Source organism: Panthera tigris, chromosome B2 (assembly GCF_018350195.1).
Source record: "Panthera tigris isolate Pti1 chromosome B2, P.tigris_Pti1_mat1.1, whole genome shotgun sequence".
Lineage (NCBI taxonomy): Eukaryota > Metazoa > Chordata > Mammalia > Carnivora > Felidae > Panthera > Panthera tigris.
In genome coordinates, this window is record NC_056664.1 from 94173469 (window position 1) to 94193435 (window position 19967).

Here is a 19967-nt window from a genome sequence, read left to right on the forward strand (position 1 = left end):
TGGTTATTTCCTGTTTTTCGTTTTTGTTTTTTCTTTTAAATTATCCTAGCAGGTAGGAAGTAGTGTCTTCTTTTGAAATGTATTCCCCAGTGACTAATGATTTTGAACATCTTTTCATGTGTTTTTGGCCACTTGCACACCTTCTTTGGAGAAATGTCTATTCACATCCTTTGTTTATTTTTAAATGGGTTGTTTGTCTTTTTGTTGTTGGGTTGTAAGAGTTGTTTCTATATTGCAGATAATGGATGACCCCTATCAGATATATAATTTTCAAATAATTTTTCCCATTTCGTGGAATCTTTCCACTGTCTAAATGTTTGTGTCTATTGTGAGGCAGGGGTCCAGTTTCATTTTTTAAAAGTTTCTTTATTTGTTTTGAGAGAGAGAGGGCATGAGCAGGGGAGTGACAGAGAGAATTCCAAGCAGGCTCCATGCTGTCAGTGCAGAACCATGAGATCGTGACCTGAGCCCAAGTGGGACGTGTAACTGACTGAGCCACCCAGGCGCCCCCTAGCTCAAAGCACTTCTTCTTTTTTTTTTTTAACGTTTATTTATTTTTGAGACAGAGAGAGACACAGCATGAACGGGGGAGGGGTAGAGAGAGAGGGAGACACAGAGTCGGAAGCAAGCTCCAGGCTCTGAACCATCAGCCCAGAGCCCGATGCGGGGCTCGAACTCGTGGACCGCGAGATCGTGACCCGAGCTGAAGTCGGACGCTTAACCGACTGAGCCACCCAGGCGCCCCTCAAAGCACTTCTTAAAGATGTCTAGACTTCACCTTCTTACTCTTCCAGTGCTCTTCTTATAGAAAGTCCTCGAGGCTTCTCTTCTGTGTGCACATGTCCGAGTCAAGGCTGTCAGAGCTGCTTCCAGAGCTGAAAGTAGCAATGTTTTTAAGTGGGTAGGAGCCCACGAGGCCCTAGGGCAGCACGAGCTGGGCTGGGGATTTGGTCAGGAGAATAGGAAACATTTTGAGGTGCAGTCCTGCAGAGTGAGCCATCGTGAGTAGATCTCCATCAGCGCCCAGAAGAAACCTCAATCCTTTCTGTTTCTGTCTGAAACAAGTGCTGTGTGGTGTGTATAGCCTGTTCTTTAGTTTGTTTTTGGCTTTTTTCCCCCCTTTGTTTTTCCAAAGCTTTGTGAGTCATCTCTGTTTGAACATGCTGCTGGAGTCAGTTCCTTGAGAGATTTGAACACTCCAGCTTTTAGGCGAAGGTCACATCTTGTCGAAGAAGTCTGAACATTTTTCCACCCAGAAGCCCTTAGTCTCTGTGTTTCGTAGTGGGAATACCTGCTTGGAGGAGATTGGGGATCTTTGAGGCATTCAAGATTCTTACAAGTTTACTGAACACTGATACCTGGAGAGGCTCTGGTTAGTTTAGAATTTCCACCTTGAGATATTTCCTGAGACATGAACAGTGAACTTCTGCATGTCCCAGTGAGGCCCAGGCAATTTTCAAAGTTTTACTCTTCATTTCAGGATATATCCTTATGCCTCATTAAGAATATGCCATCATTATCATTATGTAAGTTTTTTCCTGAAGAAGACCTAAAATCAAGAAATTAAGGATATAAATGAACAACAGTTACTTTTTAAACGGTAAGTGAAACTTATTGCTGTAAAGGTTACCGTTTGATCTAGACTGTCAGTATGGAGCTGATTAAAGAAACTAAAGAAATTATAGATGAAAACTTTATTGTTTAGATGTGTGGGTCTTTCTTATTATACTTTCATAAAGTTTAGTAAAATGTTTATATTGGCATGTTTAATCATGACACAACCATGGGGCACATGGGTGGGCCATCCGAGGGCATCCCACTCTTGATTTCAGCTCAGGTCACAGTCTCACGCTTCATGAGATTGAGCCCCCCTGGAACACACAGAGCCTGCTTAGGATTCTCCCACTCCCTCCCCAGTGTGCACTCTCTCTCTCAAAATAAATAAATAAACCTTAAAAAAAAACGCAATTACATGACTAACAATTGCAGAATGATAAAGAACAGCAGACCTTCCCAGAAGGTCATCAAAATTAAGTGGGACTGAAGCACAAACTCTATAAACAGTTCTGAAATTAGACTGATATATTCTCCCTTGGCCTGGTGATTAGGTGTGGTGGGCCATTGTTGAATTTTCAGATTAGCAGAGGCTAGAGGGACCTTACAGATCCAGGGCTTATCATTCATGTTAATTTTTGTTCTTTTCTTCTTAGGTTTTGTTTTGTTGTGTTATGTTTTGTTTGTTTTTTTGAGGGGGGTGCAAGTGAGCAAGGGGCACAGAGAGAGAGAGAGAGAGAGAGAGAGAGAGAACGAGAGAGAGGGAGAGAGAGAGAGAGAGAGAAGCAGTGCTTGCCCAAAGTGGGGCATGGGCTCACCCGATGCAGGGCTCAAGCTCATGAACCATGAGATCATGACCTGAGCCAAAGTCAGATGCTTAACCAACTGAGCCACCCAGGCGCCCTGTTCTTAGATTTTAATATTAACCATACCTCTGAGGCTGTCATTAAGATGATAAACTGATCTAGCTCATTTCGATGTAGTGTATCATTAGATTTTTTTTTTTTTTTGGCTTTTTTTCCTTTCTTTCTTTTTTCTTTTTCTTTTGTTTTGCTAAAGAAAGGGGGAAAAAATCTGACTCCTTTAAAGTGCCATACTGGATTGGACCTGGAGAAAGTGTCAAGGATTTCCTGTCCAGGATTGCTTTCATTAAGTGAGATGATGCAACTCAAGCCCATAGCACAGCATCTCGCACGCCAGCTACTTCATCATTACCACTCCCGCTCTTATCCATGTCGCAAACTGTTATATATCTAAGTTTTGTAAAGAAAGATATATGTAGCAAATATATGGTCTTCTTTATAGTGTTTATCTTATTTTGTACACTTTTCTGCTTTTTTTTCTTTTTTGTATTAAGTATATCGTATGTATAATCTGAAAAAAAAAAGCAATGAAAAGGAAAAGAACCCTTTAGAAAGGACAAGACCACAAGAAAGGATCCTGGGGCGCCTGGGTGGCTCAGTCGGTTAAGCATCTGACTTCAGCTCAGGTCATCATCTCGTGGTTTGTGGGTTCAAGCCCCGCATCAGGCTCTGTGCTGACGGTGCAGAGCCTGGAGCCTGCTTTGGATTCTGTGTCTCCCTCTCTCTATGCCCCTCCCCTGCTCATGTTCTGTCTCTCTCTCTCTCTTTCAAAAATAAATAAACATTTAAAAAAAAAAAAGAAGAAGAAAGGATCTTGCCTTTATTGTGGTCCAGCAATTTGAGTAAATGGTCTCTTTTACAGGCCCATTTATACAAAGGTGAGGAGCTGCTCTGGTGGCCTCAGGTAGATGGGACCAGCCCTGGGGAACATTCCTCTGATTGTGCCCTGCTGACCTTCCTCAGACAGGTAGGGGCTTACGAGGTGTGCCTTATATACTTCGTCCAGGACTGGAGGGTAGGTGTGGGTACTCTCACTGATGTTCTTGAAGCCCTGCACAGGAAACCAGTACATTAGGCTGGTATCCATGGGGCTGCCTGTAGAATAGTCACTTTCCCTTGAAATGAGTGTCTGAGTCTCATTTCTCCATCATTAAATGAGAGGAAGACAGTAATGTCTGGTTCCCCTTCAGAACAGCATTCCAGGAATCGGCTGAGTGATATCTGTAGCTAGCCTCTGCCAAAAACCTCTCAGACTCTCCTACAGCTCTTAGTCATGCTCCCAGTGGATTCCTAGAACCATGAGATGGAACAGAGCTCAGGAGGCCCCCATGCAGCCCTGTCTTCAAGGAGGGCTGCCACCAAGCTACATAGATGTCCCAGCTGATTCCTCCTTGGCTTCCCTGCATGAGTTATTTGTCTCTAAAACCCAGTGGAATCAGTAATGTCCTTTCTATCCCTTCCTAAATCTTTCCACTCTTAAACCGAAGCCCTCCTGGGACTTTTTTCAAACCAGTTCCTTAGTCTTTGGATTTCCTCCAGCTTCTTTGTATTCAGTTCAAGTTGAGGAGATCCAAATGCAGTGTTTCCTCTAAGAGATGCTAAGTAGTCTTGAGCAGAGTAAAGGACAATTTGTCTCCTTCACTGCCATGCAAGAGTGATTCTAGGCAGAGAGAACATGTAGAGGGAAAATAGGGGCTTCTGGATTCATGGGAACTGAGAGTAAAATTCAGTTTCACAGTCTTACCTGCTGGTGTCCATCGGCAAGTCATTTATTTTGCTTTGCCTCAGTTTTTCACAGGCAAAAAGGAATTACTAATACTTCCTAAGGTTAACTGTGAGGAGTAAATGAGACAGTATATGTAAAGTGCTTGGTTTATGTTGTACATGTTTTTTATACAAAACTGACTTAAATACAAACTAGTTATTTTATCTGGTTTTCAACAGAAGAAATGTGATCTGTTCTAGAGCCTGGGAAAAAACTATAGTGGAGTTACTGAAAAACAAAAACAGAACTGTCCTGTATATTGAGATATGTTCAAGAATAATTTTAACTATCTCTATCTTTTCACCTTAAATGCTGACTTTAAAGTCAAGCTCCATGATAAGATCCAACTTCCCCAGCTAAGAGCTTACCTTACAGGGGTGTCTGGGGGGCTCATTCAATTAAGCGTCTGACTCTTGATTTCGGCTCAGGTCATGATCTCACAGTTTGTGAGTTTGAGGCCCACATCGCTCTGTGCTGACAGCACAGAGCCTTCTTGGGATTCTTTCTCTCTCTCTCTCTCTCTCTCTCTCTCTCTCTCTCTCTCTCTCTCTCTCTCCCCCTCCCCTGCTTGTGCTGTCTAAATAAATAAATAAACAAACAAACATTAAAGAAAAGAGCTTACTTTACAATTGCACAGTTCTCAGCAGTTTACAAAAAGTTGCGATGACCCATTTTTTTTAAGCCTTAGTGATTTTGAAACCATTGCCCCAAAGATAACACTTACAGTCTTCAAGGAGGGATAACTTGATTTAGAAATATCTCCTTTAATCCCCAGAAATCCCTGTGAAATAGGAAGAAAAAAAATAAATATGAGCCGTGTTTGAAGTAGTGAATGCATAAGAGATAAAAGGCATATCCCCAGATTTTTAGGACAAAGTAAAAAGTTTGTTGCAAATGAGTCAATGTCCCTGAGATCTAATAACAAACAAACGAAGAAGGAAACAAAAGTTAGGATCTTTCCCATATGTCCATCAAGATAAATAACAGGTAGCAACTGCTATTATAGGACAGGTGCTACTCTAAGCAGATTGCATATATTGGGGTATTTAATCCTCCTATGAATTTATGAGCAAGTATTGTTTCCATCCTCACTTTCCAGAGAAGGAAGCTCAGGCACAGAGATTAAGTAGTTTTCCAAAGGTTTTATAGCACATGTGGCAGGGCTGGATTCAAACCCTCTTGGGCAGTGGGTTCTAGCAGGCCACACCTTTCACCCCTGTACTACATTGCTTCTCTCTAGTGTTGCTGGCTGGGAACTTCTGGCACAGCCCTGACTTTATCCCTAACCTGGGGAAGCAGCATAGTACAGTAGTTAAATGCACATACTTGGGTGTCAAAAAGATTCATCTTTTAATCCCAGCTCCACCACTTAGTGGAGAAGCAGGAAGCGGCAAGCAATTGCCTTCCTGACTCCCTGCATCTGAAACTGTGGCTGGTGGAGAAACTGAGGTTTAAAGGATTAAGATATTTAGAATAGAAACTATGTTCCATACCCAAACACTGAGTTGTTTTGCCACTTTCCGAGTCAGCTTGCTGTAGTCAAATCATCATGCGTTCAGAAAGCTTCCTGGACATCAGCTGTCTCAGATGCACTAAGTGGCTTTTTTGTTTGTTTGTTTGTTTTGTTTTGTTTTTAATCATCTACTAAGCATACATGGATAAGGCAGTGTGAATTATGGAGAAGATTCACGTATTAACACTTTGAGTTACGGCTAATTCAAATGGATAAACTCTTATTGTTTCCTCCAATTTGCTGCATAATCTTCATTATCACTTCCAGCATAGTTACAATGTGCATGGAATTAGTTAAGCAGCCAGTAGGAATAGCGACCACTTGGTGGGTACTCAACTTTGTGCTAGGAGCTTTACTTAAACTATCTCATTCAGGTTCTCAATGAGGTTGGTAGGTATCTTGATCCTTCTATGTTGATGGGAAATTGGGGCATAGAGAGTCTCCAGCAGATTGCTTCAGTTCCCAATGTAGCCTAAAGTGATGGCGGCATTGTAAAAACCTTGAATCATTCTGATGCCAAAGTATGTATATTTTACTGCAATCCTCTGCTGCTTCCCAAAGAATAGATAAAAGCCAGGCTATGTTTATAGCCTCTGGCTTGCTACGCTGTGACTTTAAAGGTTGGTGTCTAATATGTATCTAATACCTCTTTTGTTACAAAATTTGCATAATTGTTGATGCCCCCCTCTAAGTATCCTGCATCTCCAAATTAATCTCTAAGCTGGCAGATTCCATTGTGTGATTCTCACTAAAAAATACCTTCAAACTGAAAAAATAAAAACAAAACAAGAGACCAAGAGGTTTATTTATGGTTCTCTCCAACGCTATTATGCAGAAAGGAAAATCAGGTGACACCTTTCTTCAAATGTGGACAAAAGATTAGCTCTGATCAACTCAGCCTCTGGCTCTGAGTTATTTCACAGTTGCAGGGGCAAAAATTTTTGGCTCGAGGTTAATCATATTTGGATGAAACATCGAGCTTTATAGAAATCGTCCCCAGATTGTTGTTCTCTTTCTGGCATATTAATACAACTAATTCATTAGAAGAATGAGCAAAAGCCATTCTTGCAGCAAAGCAGGGCTTCCTTTGATGAAACAGAGCATCGCCACAAGCTGTTCTCTGGAATCCGGGGAAGGGCTGTATTAGTCTGTGTTATGCATGTTTTGCTTTTGAATCCCGTGGCCCACAACAAGTACATGATGGTAATAGATGTTTAATGCAACAGGGAAACTAGTTAGAGGACAGCAGTTCCAGGCTCTTCCTGGTTCATCTTTCACATACGTTTTTTTTTTCTAAATTACCAAAATAACACACCCAGAGACATATGCACATTCACACACCATTTCAGGCCATATGAATTTCTTCATTATGTTCACTAACCAAAATGGATGTTTGAGAGAAGGAAGCACAAGTGAACCGATCCACAGTTCAACGTTGTTCCCATTTCCCCTCCATCTTGGAGGCACACAGACACGAGTCACATCTGGTTTTCAGGTGTGCAGACGGGCAGTGGCACTTCTCTGCTAGCACTGAGCTGACACAGGAGACTTAGAGAGCAAAAATGGGTGGTGAGGGGTGGTGAGGAAGGTTGTTCCTCCTTGCAGTCTTTCAGGAAACCCCAGTTTCTTATGGAGCAAAAGAAAACAGAACTTGTCAACATGCGTGTGGCCCTATGACACATTCCTAGAAGAGAAGTCTTCCAGCAAGGTAAATTTTATCAAGTACATATGGTGCATGAATATCCTGATGAATTAGGATTATTGGCTTAAAGAGTACATTGCAGGGCGCCTGGTGGCTCAGTCGGTTGACTGTTTGACTCTTGATTTCACCTCAGGTCATGATCTCATGGTTGTGGGATCGAGCCCCTCATCAGGCTCTGTGCTGGGCATGGAGTTTGCTTGAGATTCCTTCTCTTTCCCTCTGCCCCTGCCCTGCTCTCTCTCTCTCTCTCAAAAGAAAACAAAAAATAGAGGTACCTGGATGGCTTATTCTGCTCAGGTCATGATCTTACAGTTCATGGGTTTGAGCCCCGCATCCAGCTCTGTGCTGGCAGTGCAGAGCCTGCTTGAGTTTCTCTCTCTCTCTCTCTCTCTCTCTCTCTCTTTACCCCTGCCCCTCTCATAAGCTCTCTTTCTCTCTCTCGCTCTCTCACTCACACACACACACACACACACACACACACACACACACAATAAATAAATAAACTTCAAAATAAATAAATAAGTAAATAAATAAATAAACAAATAAATAAATAGTCAGTTGATCTTTGGGACTAGAGTGGACAGCTCCTCTCGGGAAGCTATATTAATTCTTAGGTACAAGGGTGCATTATTTGTTCCTGTGGAGTAAGGTTGAGTAAAAGGTACAGTTATGTTCTAGGAGGGACAAGAGAACTGGGCCAGTCACAACAGGAGGGCAGGACAGGTAGAGTTTGTGACAGCTGCAGGAAGGAAACAAGTGAAGTAGGGGCTCAAGAAGATACTCAAATGTAAAATTATCCTTCAGATGGTCCTGGGTGTGAAACTCTTGAGTTAATTCTGCTTATACCATATAGAAAAACAAGTTTGGATCAGACAAAGGAAAAGTCAGGAGAATTCATCTCAACGGCTAAAAAACAGGATTATGTAGACTACCTCTCAATTGTGGCTTAAAAAAAAAAATCCACACAGAATGGCTGGTTATTCAGCTCCTTTGGGATTCATCCCCAAAACTCTTTTTTTCTTTCTTGATCTGCACAGAAATCAATTTCAAATATTGAATTGACATGTTAAGTACCAATCTCGAATTTAACTGAAACTATTTCGTGCCTTCCTGAAGCATAATAATCCATTATGTTGTTTTGTCTTAAATATGGAAGGGCAAAAGAGGCAGAAATTAAAAAAAAATAAATAAAAGCTTTTCTCAAATTTTTTTTACCATGTCAAGAACAAAGGAATGAGGGAAATTGAGATTTGTAGGATTTCTGGTTAGTACTTGAGCTACTTAAGAAGATACCTTAGGAGCACCTGGGTGGCTCAGTAGGTTGAGCATCTGACTCTTGATTTTGGCTCAGGCCATGACCCCAGGGTCATGGGATCAAGCCCCACGTTGGGCTCCACACTGCCGTAGATTCTCTCTTTCTCCCTCTGCCCTTCATCCCCGCTCATATTCTCTCTCTCTCTCTCTCTCTCTCTCTCTCTCTCTCTCTCTCAACAAAACAAAACAAACAGAGATACCTTAAGTTGGGTGAGGCCACACAGGAAACCCCCCATTATTTTGTGCCCTTTAGACATGATGGGGCTCCCTCATAGGAGATCACCATGCCCCATCTGAATTCACTGAAGTGACAGAGTTTATATCAAAATGTGCTCTGAGTAATGTATGTGTCCCTACAGAAACAGCCATGTTTCTGGGTGTGCTTTGCCCTCCTTTGGCTCTAGCCTCTCCACCCCGTGCTGGGAAAGGCATCCAGTGAGTGAGGGAACAAGGAAACATTCCATTTGCTTGTGGTAGTGGAGTGAGTGAGGGAAGGAGCTGCCCCCTCCATTCAAAGGAGCCTCTCTTAAAATGTGAGAACTGTCTGCTTTCTACCTGGAGCAGAGGATCTAGACCAATTAGACATTCAGTTCCCAAGGCTTTGATTTTCATCTGTTTTCAGCCTTACCATAATCCAGTGAGGGATGTGGGAGCTGGCAAAATGGAGTACAGAACCCTGCTATTTATTGACCATGAACCATGAGCTGGGTACTCTGCTAGGACCATGCATACAAAGTAGCTATAAAGAGGTCCCTGTTCTGAAGGGAGTGGCATGCATTCCAGGGGGTATATAGTGGGGAAATTGAGACCAGAAATTGCTGTTAGTATTGGTATCCTAGAAAGAGGCTGAGTTTGGACGTAAGGATTCAGACTGAGCAAGAAGATAGGGGGGTTTGGTGTTTTTCACACAAGGAAAATGATTAGTTATGGATGTTTTAGTCTAAAAAATATTTGAAGTGTGTACAAAGATAAAACTACCATGTATTTTCCCTAAAACATATATATAAGAGGGATCCAAGTTATCTAAGAAGTTGTATCAAATTTATGTTGGCAATGCTGAGTTCACTTTTAAATGCTTTTAATTAACTAATAAATGGATCAAAATAATATTTACAAAAATATATGTAAGCTATGGTTTCGTCCCTGGGAACTTAAAAAATTCTGTTATGAAAAATGTCAAGTGTATACAAAAATGAAGAGAAGGATATCATGAACCCCTGTACCTCTATCTACCTTCATCAGCTATCAGTATACGGCCAGTCTTATGACCCCCACCTATTTCATTACTTTAAAGGAAATTCCTTCATATCATTTCCTCCATAAATAATTTAAAATGTACCTCTAAAAGATAAAGACTTGTCTTTAAACATAATACCAGAATCAGATCTAAAATTAATCATAATTCCAGGGGGCGCCTGGGTGGCTCAGTCGGTTGAGCATCCGACTTCGACTCAGGTCATGATCTCGTGGTTGACGAGTTTGAGCCCCATGTTGGGCTCTGTGCTGATGGCTCAGAGCCTGGAGCCTGGTTCGGATTCTGTGTCTCCCTCTCTCTCTCTGCCCCTCCCCTGCTCATGCTCTGTCTCTCTTTGTCTCGAAAATAAATGCACATTAAAAAAAATTTTTTTAATAAAATTAATCATAATTCCTTAATATCAGTGTCTAGTTTGTGTTCCAATTTACCTAGAGACCTTTATCACAGATATGGATATTGTTGTGGTGTCCTAATGCTGCGTGACAAACTGCTCCAAAATATGGAGGCTTTGAAAAAGAACCTGTTGTTATCTCTCATATAGGAAGGTTTTGACCATCAAGTCAATTTCCTTAGGAGGATTCAGATATTTCATTTATTTTGAGTCAGTCTTGGTAAGTTTTCATTTTCTAGGAATCTATTTTACCTAAGTTTTAAAATTTGTTGGTATACAGTCACTCATGATACTCTTTTGTTATGTCTATAGTACCTATAGTTATGTCTCCTTTTTCATTCCTATTATTGTTTATTTGTGCCTCTTTTTTTCTTTATCAGTCTTAGCAGAAGTTTGTCAATTTTATTAATCATACTAAAGAACCAACTTCTGTATTTGTTAATTTTCACTATTGTTAATTTGTTTTCTGATTTTTAATTTCTGCTTTTATCACTATTATTTCTTACCTCCATCTTTTTTTTCTGGATTTATCTTGCTATTCTTTCACTAATTTCTTAAAATTTTTAAAAATGTTTTATTTACTTTTGAAAGAGACAGAGCATGAGGAGGGGGAGGAGCAGAGAGAGAGAGAGAGAGAGAGAGAGAGAGACACAGAATCCAAAGCAGGCTCCAGGCTCTGAGCTGTCAGCACAGAGCTTGACGTGGGGTTCAAACCCACAAGCCGTGAGATCATGACCTGAGCTGAAGTTGGATGCTTAACTGACTGAGGCACCCAGGCACCCTACATTTACTGAATTTTTAAGTTGAATTCTTCATTCACTAATATGTGGCCTTTTTTTTCATTCCTAATAGATGCAGCAAAGGTTATATATCTCTCCATTGTTTTAGCTGCGTGCCAAAATTTTTGATATATAGAATTTTCATTATTATTTAGTTTAAAATGGTGCCTAATTTGTTATAATTTCTTCCTTGAGCAATTATTTAGAAGTGTATTTCTTTATTTTCAAATATAGGATATTCCTGGTTATTATTTTGTTGCTGGTTTCTATGCTATGAGTTTGTCTGATACCATTCCTTTGAAACTTGTTGAGACTTACTTTATGGTCTATATGGAGTTATTTTTTTTTTTTTTAGTATTTATTTACTTTTGGGGAGAGTGCACGCAGGGGAGAGGTAGAGAGAGGGGGACAGAGGATCTGCAGTGGGCTCTGCACTGAAAGCAATGAGCCTGATGTGGGGCTCAAGCTCATGAGCCACAAGATCATGACCTGAGCTAAAGTCAGATACTCAACTGACTGAGCCACCCAGGTGCCCTAAATGGAGTTATTTTTTATTACAATTTTTTTCATCTTCTTCCACTCATTGCCAGTTATCTTTGCAATTTCCTGGGAGGCAGGGGATATTTCTAGTTTATCCTTCCAATGAGGGTATACCGTTTGGGTCCTGGGTTTTATCTCTGTCCCCACCCCCCAGCTCCAGAAGGCTGTGCATACCAAGGCTCCTGTTCACCCACTTCAGTAAAAACCTGCAAGATGAAAGCCACATCAGTGTTCCCTCCTCTCTGCATGCTCCCCTTTTGTTTTTTGACCTGAGTGTTCCTTGCAGTCTATTCTAGCCAGTTTGTCAATGCATTACAATGCAGTATCATTCAGTACTTTTTATTGGTCGTGAACCTCATCTGCCATATGTCCATTAATAGAAGTCTGTACTAGCATCTTCTTTGATCACTGTCAAATTCCTGTAACATGCACTAAGTAACATGTTCAAGGAGCTAAAGGCTTTGCCATGTCCTAAGACAATCACTGGAAACACTGTTAGGGAAACATTTTAAATAAAATACATAGAGTAAATGTTCTCAAGTATTAACCACCATCTCATAAAGGAATACACACTGAAAAGAGAGAAAAGATATAGTTTAAAAAAATTTTTTTTAAACATTTGTTTATTTTTGAGAGACAGAGAGAGACAGAGCATGAGTCGGGGAGGGGCAGGGACAGAAGGAGACACAGAATCCAAAGCAGGCTTCAGGCTCTGAGCTGTCAGCACAGAGCCCGATCTGGGGCTTGAATTCATGAGCAGTGAGATCATGACCTGAGCCGAAGTCGGATGCTTAACTGATTGAGCCACCCAGTGTGCCGAAAGGATATAGTTTTAAGTTCCATTCAAAATCATAAAAAATATAGCCAATAAATCCAAAATGACTCCTCATGTTTCCCAAAAAGATACATAGAAGAATTCATAGCAGTGTTTTTCCTACCAAAAATGGAAGAAAAATGGGAATGCAAGCTGGTGCAGCTACTCTGGAAAACAGTATGGAGGTTCCTCAAAAACCTAAAAATAGAACTACCCTACGACCCAGCAATTGCACTATTAGGCATTTATCCATGGGATACAGGTGTGCTGTTTTGAAGGGACACACGCACCCCCATGTTTATAGAAGCACTATCAATAATAGCCAAAGTATGGAAAGAGCCCAAATGTCCATTGATGGATGAATGGATAAAGAAAATGTGGTATACACACACACACACACACACACACACACACACACACACACACAATGGAGTATTACTCGGCAATCAAAAAGAATGAAATCTTGCCATTTGCAACTACATGGATGGAACTGGAGGGTATTATGCTAAGTGCAATTAGTCAGAGAAAGACAAAAATTCTATGACTTCACTCATATGAGGACTTTAAGAGACAAAACAGATGAACATAAGGGAAGGGAAACAAAAATAATATAAAAACAGGGAGGGGGACAAAACAGAAGAAACTCATAAATATGGAGAACAAACAGAGAGTTACTGGAGGGGCTGTGGGAGGGGGAATGGGCTAAATGGGTAAGGGGAACTAAGGAATCTACTCCTGAAATCATTGTTGCACTATATGCTAACTAATTTGGATGTAAATTTTAAAAAATAAAAAATAAAATTAAAAAAAAAATGGAAGAAAAAAACCCAACAAACACCTATCAATCAGTGGTAGGATAGATATATAAATTGTGCACAGTAATGAAAATGAACAAACTGGAACCACAGGCAACTATAGAAATGAATCCAGCAAGGTTGAATGAGAGAAGCTCAACATAATAGTATATGAAGTTGTGTGGTTCTCTTTCTATGAAGTTCAAAAACAGACAAAACAAGTTTATTGTGTTACAGTTCAAAGTGATTGTGACCCTTGAGAGAAGGTGAGTGACCGGGATGGGCACAAGGGGACTTCTGTGGGTCTGACCATGTTCTAGTTCTTTATCTGAAAGCTTGTTACATAGATGTGTTCAATTTGTGAAAATTAATTGAGCTGTCCACTTTTTATGTGTGCACATTCCATATATACACTTCAATAAAATTTATGTTACAAAAAAAAAATCCAAAACGAAACATAAAAAGCCATGAATCAGTACCTGATACTGCTCTGGTTTAAAAAGAAAAAAGGGCTGTGCTAACAAACTGTTACCATAATGAAATTTTAGCTGTTTAATGACTTCTTCCAGAAAGTGTGGGGCCTTGATCTTGGAAAGTGGGAATAGGATAAGTGGAGATACTTTTCCTTTTAAGCATAGAAAAACACTGCTTTCCCCAAGTAAGTTACACCGTTGAATTCTGGAACACTCTTCCCATTTGGACATCAGAGGTCAGAGCTGTGGTAACTGATCTTTTATTTTGGTTATTAATAATATTAGAATACCGTCAAATTTCAAGCCTGGTTCTAGGTTGTTTTTATTTGATTTCTGCAATGACTCATCACCTGAGTGCAGTGATCTCTCTGGGAACCCTAAATTATTCCTCTGCAGGAAGCACAAAGAAAGATCCAAGTGGCTTCCCTGCCCTGCCCTGGCCCTCTCTGTAAAATCTTTGCCACCAATAAAGTGTCATCATTTTATTAAGAAAGGCAGTGGGTCATTTCATTCTAGATCTATGGTATGTCTCAGGCTAGAGAAAAATCCCAAGTTTTCTAAAGAAAAATTCCAACTCTGTTTACTCGCCAAGACTTGTCAGTAGATTCCTGGATTCCTTACAAGAATTTTGGTTCTTCATTTTAATTTATGCCCTTCTTTTAAACATAGATTATCTCTTGTCCTGTTGTTTGTCAAGATTCCTACATTTTTCATTTTAACCTCATTTTCTGCATCGTAGGCTTCCATTCTGAGATGGAGATAAATCACGCTGTCCCAGCCTGTTTGTAGTGTATTAATCATCCAGTTCTCTTCAATGGGCTCTTCATCTGGTTGCCTGTTTTACATCTGTTCATTCTTTTCTCATACAAGATGCACAGACTACTCCTATTTTCTATTTCCTTTTAAAATCTGTTATAAAATAGTGTATTTTTCTCCACAACATTTCCATTGATTGAAGACATCAGAAACTATTTTAATTAGAAGGACTCCATAATTTCTATTTAATTATTTCTTTGCATGTTGTAGTATTTCATCTCTTCCCAAACCCCTCAAGGAAAGCAGCACCTGCAGTGACCTCTTGAGCTGGCTGTCTGGAACTTTCCTTCTCTGAGAGCAGGCAGGTCTCAAATTTCCTCAGGGCAGAGATTACCTCATTTTATTTATCAGCTAATCCCCAGGTAAATCTAGGGATTGTTTTGTTATGGTAGGATATAGACAGAAATTGATTTGCAAGGCAACCCTCCCCGCCACCCCCCAAACCAAAACAAAAAAACAACCAAAAACCAAAAACCAAAAAAAACCCAAAAAACAAAAAACTCTTGTATAGTCTTAAAACAGTATGTTAGGAGAAACTTTTTGTTCAAAAATGTATATCTTTTCTGAAGACTCAGTTATTTCTGAAGTGAACATAAACTATAATTTTTACTTTAAAATTAGAATTAAGCTAGAAACTATTATTTAAGTCATAGAGAAATTCTGCTACTGCCTGTTACATTACTTTAGTCATATCATAATAACCATGACCTCACTGATATAATCTAATATTCCTTTGCATTTTGGGTTATGTTTTGACAGTGGCTTTTATTTGTATTTTCTAAAAGATAAGAGACTGTTGTGTTCTCCCACCCCCACCCCAGGCAAACGTTTGAAGGCTATTATTGGTATGTTTCAAGACTAAGATTTCTATTGTCATTGAAAAACAGTAACATTATAAGACACACTTGTGAGTACTCTCAAACTCTGTATCTACAATTTGTATATCTGGGATTTCTTGGGGAGCTTAATTTTCTCTGTTCTTTCCATTTCCCTGGTTCTCCAGCTTTTCTCTTAAATGTCAGTGTTCCTAGGGATCCATCCTTGGACCTTTTCCTTCTGTTATACACTCTCCTTGTGCCTACAGTTATCACCACCACCCACACCCCCTGACTCCCACATCACCCACACCCCCTGACTCCCACATCTCCATATCTACTTATAAGCCTCCAACTGATGGTTAGTCCTGGAAGATGCTTCCCATTGGATCTCAATACCTGGGAATGGGTGGTTCTCTGGACTTGCTTACTTGCTTTTAACCTAGGGTCTCAATGAAATATATGCTTAATTGTACTTCCCTCTACTTTGCAACTGGGAGGTTCAGGGCAGAGTTGGTGGCCTATCTATAGTTGTTGTTTAGGGTCTGTCTGTTGACTTTTGTGTATTAACCTCACCTCTCTCTTAATTCTTTTCACCTGAGTTTTTCATCCATTTATTTGTTTTTATCCTGCTATAATGTATGTATTTATATAGCTTTGTTTCGGGATAGTCAGTGTATGAATATTAAGTAATATGATATGTTATAGTAGATAACACATATGTTTATATTGCATATATATATATATATATATATATACCCTTTCTGAATATCTCCATCCTGATGATCCATGTGGGCATACCTTTATTTCAACATGCTGGAAATGTATCCCCTTCCTAAAATTACCTGCCATGATCTAGTCCAACTAGTCTCCCAAACTAGTAGTAACCTTACTCTGACTCCTTTCTCCCTTTCCCACCATCACATCTAATTAGTTATTAAATCATCCCAATTTATTGTTGGCTTTCCTCTCCATCCCCGTTGTCACTGTCCCAAGTGGATTATTGTAACAGTCTTTTGCCACTCCATTTAATTCTGTGTTCTGCTTCCAGAACAACCTTCCCAAATATATATCAGAAGTTGTTAGTGCCCTAGATAAAACTTTCCCTATCTCCCCATTGCCTATGCAATAAGTGCCAAAAAACTTACTGTGATGAATAAGGCTCTTGATGGTTTGAACAGTGAACTCTTTTCTCTGATGGGAGCTTATTCTCCCTTCTGGGGGTCCACCACCTTCCTGAGTTGCCATTTGTTCCAGGTTGAATTTCCTTGGAAGCAGACTCTGAGACAGAGGTTGGAGTCCAAGAGTTTACACAGGGCGTGGTCTTGGCATCACCACCTCTAGATGAGAAGGGAAGAAAGTAGAAAGGGGCTGAGAGAGAAGTTGGGCTGACAAGTGGTATGTTGGAACTTGTGTGCTTGGAAATTGGCAAATGTTATAAATCAGGGCTTCCCCCTTCTCCAGAGAGCCCAGTTTAGCAGCTAACCTCTGACTGCAGTGCAGTCTCAGTCAAGGCTTCCTCAGCTAAATACACAAAGTGTGGATTGATGTGAGGGATGTGAGGGAGCTGGACATCTATAGCCCTGTGTCATCAGTCATGGGATGTGGACTTCCCCTGGAAGGGGACATGACCTTAGGCAAACCCTCTTCAGCTGAGGCAATTCCAAGAGAGGGCTGGCAGCTAAAGGCTGTCTGTGGGCTCCCCCCACCCCCAGAAACAGGGAAGGCAAGTCCTTCAAAAGAAGCTTGCCTCAGGTTCCAAATGGCTTCCTGTTTGCAGCATTCTGGGCACTACTGGCTTTGCTGGGGTGGAAGCCACATGGCAGAGCAAGGCTCAAGTGTGAGATTGGCCTTTGGCTCTCATAGCCTGGCAGCTGTAACTAGTAAAGGAGTTTTTGACAAAGTCAGATGGCATCCCTGGTCTTCTCTCCATCCCTTGAACTAAGAATTTAAGAATTATGGATTGTCACTCTCCTTTAGCAAGCTGTCCACCCCAACATCCCCTAATTCATCCACTTTTTCATGCTCTTTTATGATGGTGGTTCTCAACTGGGGACGATTTTGCCCCTGACGGGACATTTGGCAATGTCAGGAGACATTTTTATTTGTCACAGCTGTGGGAAGGGGTACTACTGGCATCTTGTGGGCAGAGCCAGGATGCTCCCAAACACCCTACAATGCACACACGGGACAGCCCTCACAATAAAGAATGATCCAGCCCCAAATGTCAATAGTGCTGAAGCTGAGAAACTGATCTATGGCAATACCACTCAATGGGCACTTCATGAGTGCCCCCTCATGACCCTGGGGGAACCGAGGAAATGCATTGTTTCACCTCTGCAGTTTCTGAGACATCACAGTTGCCCAGCACCCCCTCCCCAATCTTTCAATCATGGCTGAATTGTTATTGCCTTTTACCTTGACCAGGCCAAGTAATCAATCTCAGATTCAGCCCTATTTCTCTGGGAATCTATTGCCTGCAGCTGTTCCCTTGTCGGTTAGGATGCTGTTGCAAGAAACATAAACCAACTCGCCTTGACTTAAATAGAAAAGAAATTTATTGGGAGAGTATGGGGTAACTCACAGAAGCACCAAGGGGGCTGGATTCTGGTATCCCCGTTGAAATCAGGTAGCCCAATTCATCTGTATCCTAGCCACCTAAAATTAAACTACAAAGTCGTTCCAGTGAGGACACTTCCACTGGTTCCCTGAACATGGACTTGCAGAGTGTAAATTGGACAGAATGCTGCGACCCTGGTGTCAGGCCACTGCAGCCCCTCAGCCCCTCCACACTGGGTGCCCCTAATACTCCTCTTGCCGCTGCTGGAGAAAATACCCTACTGTTCCAGCTTCTCCGTGTCCCCTGTCAAGGGGACAGAGTGTCTGGGGCAGGTGTCTGCAAATGACGCTGTGAGAGTGATGATCTGGCAGTTTTAGCTGGGATGCTGGGAGGTGGCCTTCACCTGTGACCTGAACTTGTAAGGAGGGGAATTCCCCAGACACAAAAAGTGTTTAGGCGCTAGAGAGCAAAACGGTGATAACTTACAGGTGAAAATGGTGTTAATTCCTCCTGACATTTGTGTACACTTCCGGCCATTTTGTTGTGAACATCTCCAATAGTGAAAGCTTACATGTATATAGGTCTATTTTTGCCAATGTATCATCTCAGGTTAATTTATGGGTTTCTGACCCTGTCATAACTGCTCTTCATTACACACACACACACACACACACACACACACACACACCTTGGTGTGATAGCCAAATTCCTCAGTATAAAAATAGGATGTCTCCTAAAGATCTTACCTTTATTATTCAAATCCATTTCAACATATGTTAGCGGTGCCAAAACAACACTGAAAATAGTTTCCTAATGAGATAAAAGTAGACAGCATGACTTTTCATTTCTGTCATTGATTGTGTGCTTTCCTCTTTTATGAAAGATAAATCCATGTGTAAAGCTACATCAAGGCAGAAAAACAAAGAGACTCTTTTAAAAAGTTCTTAGTTTTAGTGTAACATTTTTTTTCTCATTGTCACTTGATGAATATTTCCACTCACCTTTTCTGACAACATCTGAGATGAAATGTTTTGTGCTTCAGAGATGAGCCAGTGATACCCTGATAGGGCTCTGCAAGAGTTTCTTGTTAGCCTGTCTTATAAAGTACCAGCATTGTCTAGAAGTCTCAGAAATTGCCAGTATGGTAGGGTAGTTCCTTTTTTAAAGGTGAGTTTAATGAGGCCTTCTGAAGGAACGATCCACCAGCAGGTCCATTTTGACTTTCACGTGAAGATAAGTGACAGCCAATTTGCCTGTCACTGTTAGAGATGTTTGGCTGTGTTGGTAAGAACCCATTTTTATAGGTTAACATACCCAAACACAGGATTGCTTTTTCGATATTGCTCAAGGTGTCTTACCATACTGCCATCTATCATCTGTCCAGTTTTATAGATGGAGAAACTGATTTGTAGGAAAAGCAGACCACAGACTCAGAATTAAAGGTCAAAAGTTAAAAAACGGTGATCAAATAAAAAAACCCAGTGCTTTTCCATTTATAAAGACCAGTGCGGGATGGAAGAAGGGGAATCCCTATCAGTCAGAAGCTGGAGATCACAAGCCCCAGTTTAACTCATCAGAAGAGCAAACTTTCTTCAACTTCTTTTTAAATAAACTTATTTTTGAGTAGATTTAGGTTTATAGAAAAGTTGCAAAGATAGTATAGAGAGTTCCTATATACCCCACACCTAGTTTCCCTTAATGTTAACATCTTATGATAGTATGGTATATTTATCAGAATTAATGAGCCAATGTGATATACTATTATTAATGAAAACCAATATATTTTATTCAAATTTCCTTAGTTTTTTAAAAATTGAGATATAATTGACACATAAGATTATATTAAGTTCAGGTGTACAGCATAATGATTTGATATTTGTATATATTGTGAAATGATTGCCATAATAAGTCTAGTTAATATTATTAACACACATAGATACAGATTTTTTTCTTGTGATGAGAACTTTTAAGATCTACTTTTTTAGCAACTTTCACATATACAATACAGTCTCATTAACC